We start from the raw sequence: 3,593 nt of genomic DNA on the forward strand, positions 1-3,593 counted from the left end.
TGGAGTGGCCATCATGGTCAACAAAAGAGTCCAAAATGCAGTACTTGGATGCAATCTCAAAAACGACAGAATGATCTCTGTTCGTTTCCAAGGCAAACCATTCAATATCACAGTAATCCAAGTCTATGCCCCAATCAGTAATGCTGAAGAAGCTGAAGTTGAATGGTTCTATGAAGACCTACAAACCTTTTAGAACTAACACCTGAAAAAGATGTCCTTTTCATTATAGGGAAATGGAATGCAAAAGTAGGAAGTCAAGAAACACCTGGAGTAACAGGCAAATTTGGCCTTGGAAATGGCATGAAGCAGGGCAAAGACTAATAGAGTTTTGCCAAGAGAACGCACCGGTCATAACAAATACCCTCTTCCAACAACACAAGAGAAGACTCTACACATGGACATCACCAGATGGTCAACACCGAAATCAGATTGATTATATTTTTTGCAGCCAAAGATGGAGAAGCTCTATACAGTCAGCAAAAACAAGACCAGGAGCTGACTGTGGCTCAGATCATGAACTCCTTATTGCCAAATTCAGACTTAAATTGAAGAAAGTGGGGAAAACCACTAGACCATTCAGGCATGACCTAAATCAAATTCCTTATGATTATACAGTGGAAGTGAGAAATAGATTTAAGGGCCTAGATCTGATAGATAGAGTGCCTGATGAACTACGGAATGAGGTTCGTGACATTGTTTAGGAGACAGGGATCAAGACCATCCCCATGGAAAAGAAATGCAAAAAAGCAAAATGGCTGTCTGGGGAGGCCTCACAAATAGCTGTGAGAAAAAGAGAAGCAAAAAGCAAAGGAGAAAAGGAAAGATATAAGCATCTGAATGTAGAGTTCCAAAGGATAGCAAGGAGAGATAAGGAAGCCTTCCTCAGCAATCAATGCAAATAAATAGAGGATAACAACAGAATGGGAAAGACTAGAGATCTCTTCAAGAAAATTAGAGCTACCAAGGGAATATTTCATGCAAAGATGGGCTCGATAAAGGACAGAAATGGTATGGACCTAACAGAAGCAGTAGATATTAAGAAGAGGTGGCAAGAATACACAGAAGAACTGTACAAAAAACAGCTTCATGACCCAGATAATTACAATGGTGTGATCACTCACCTAGAGCCAGACATCCTGGAATGGGAAGTCAAGTGGGCCTTAGAAAGCATCACTATGAACAAAGTTAGTGGAGGTGATGGAATTCCAGTTGAGCTATTTCAAATCCTGAAAGATGCTGCTGTGAAAGTGCTGCACTCAATATGCCAGCAAATTTGGAAAAGTCAGCAGTGGCCACAGGACTGGAAAAGGTCAGTTTTCATTCCAGTCCCAAAGAATGCTCAAACTACCGCACAATTGCACTCATCTCACACGCTAGTAAAGTAATGCTCAAAATTCTCCAAGCCAGGCTTCAGCAGTACATGAACCATGAACTTCCAGATGTTCAAGCTGGTTTTAGAAAAGGCAGAGGAACCAGAGATCAAATTGCCAACATCCGCTGGATCATGGAAAAAGCAAGAGAGTTCCAGAAAAAAACATCTATTTCTGCTTTATTGACTATGCCAAAGCCTTTGACTGTGTGGATCACAATAAACTGTGGAAAATTCTTCAAGAGATGGGAATACCAGATCACCTGACCTGCCTCTTGAGAAACCGATATGCAGGTCAGGAAGCAACAGTTAGAACTGGACATGGAACAACAGACTGGTTCCAAATAGGAAAAGGAGTCCGTCAAGGCTGTATATTGTCACTCTGCTTATTTAACTTATATGCAGAGTACATCATAAGAAATGCGGGGCTGGAAGAAGCATAAGCTGGAATCAAGATCACTTGGAAAAATATCAATAACCTCAGATATGCAGATGACACCACCCTTATGGCAGAAAGTGAAGAGGAAATAAAAAGCCTCTTGATGAAAGTGAAAGAGGAGAGTGAATAAGTTGGCTTAAAGCTCAACATTCAGAAAACGAAGATGATGGCATCTGGTCCCATCACTTCATGGGAAATAGATGGGGAAACAGCGGAAACAGTGTCAGACTTTATTTGGGGGGGCTCCAAAATCACTGCAAATGGTGATTGCAGCCATGAAATTAAAAGACACTTACTCCTTGGAAGGAAAGTTAAGACCAACATAGATAGCATATTCAAAAGCAGAGACATTATTTTGCCAACAAAGGTCCGTCTAGTCAAGGCTATGGTTTTTCCAGTGGTCATGTATGGATGTGAGAGTTGGACTGTGAAGAAAGCTGAGCGCCAAAGAATTGATGCTTTTGAACTGTGGTGTTGGAGAAGACTCTTGAGAGTCCCTTGGACTGCAAGGGGATCCAACCAGTCCATCCTAAAGGAGATCAGTCCTGGGTGTTCATTGGAAGGACTGATGCTAAAGCTGAAACTCCAATACTTTGGCCACCTCATGTGAAGAGTTGATTGATTGGAAAAGACTCTGATGCTGGGAGGGATTAGGGGCAGGAGGAGAAGGGGACTAGAGGATGAGATGGCTGGATAGCATCACCAACTCGATGGACATGAGTTTGAGTGAACTCTGGGAGTTAGTGATGGACAGGGAGGCCTGGTGCGCTGTGATTCATGGGGTCTCAAAGAGTCGGACACAACTGAGTGACTGAACTGAACTGATGAGCCAATTTTTGTCCCTTTGGCGGCCCATTACCCTTATTGAGAATACATGCTCTGTATCAAGTTCACTTTGAGGTCTGGCCCTTACCATGAGCTTGTAATAGTTTCCTTACTGTACATTGAATACTGCATTCTGTTTACTAGGGCTTAGTAGCAATTTTCCACAAAACGTGGAGATATGAAACAACCATTTATTATCCTCATAAATTCTGTGAGTTCAAAAATTTGAACAGGGCACAATAGAAGGTTTTTCTCTATTCTGCAATGTCTGGGACCTCAGCTAGGAAACTCACAACCTGGGACTGGAATAAAATGAAGGCTCGTTTGTGCTCACGTTTGGCCCAGTTGATGCCAGCTGTTGGCTAGAACATCTACATGTGGCCTCTTCATGTTACTTGGGCTGCCTTACAGCATGGTGGCTGGGTGTCAAGGGGGAGCAGGCCAGAGAAGAAAGAGTGAGGGCCAGGTTGAGTCCTCTTTTCTGGCCTAACCCCAGAAGTCCTGCTGCATCACTTCCACTGCACTCTGTCCACTGATGCAGGCAGAGTCATGCCTAATTCAAGGGGAGAGGAAATCAACTCCACCTCTCAATGGGAGAGTGATAAGCCTCTGTATAGTATGTGGGACTGGATAGGCTGTACTAGCCATTTTTGGAAAATACAATATGCTGCACTCTGATGTTTGTTTATCTGTGACTCTGTGCCCTATCTCCAACTGCCACCTCATCTTTCAGAGGGCCTTGTACATGGTGCAGTGCTGGCATATGCGTTTGAAATTTATTTGGATACTCTGAGTTGAGAGGATAAAACCCCAAGCTGTGGTCCAGTCCTGCCATTACCAGCGTGTGGCTACCAGCTCCAGAGATCCCTGGAGAGGTCAGCCTTGGCCAGGAAGCTCCATGATGCACCACAGTGGGCTAGAACAGATATTCAATCAGTCAAATTCCAGTATATATATTTA

The sequence above is a fragment of the Bos javanicus genome, chromosome 15, assembly GCF_032452875.1.
Source record: "Bos javanicus breed banteng chromosome 15, ARS-OSU_banteng_1.0, whole genome shotgun sequence".
In the NCBI taxonomy this organism is placed as follows: Eukaryota; Metazoa; Chordata; class Mammalia; order Artiodactyla; family Bovidae; genus Bos; species Bos javanicus.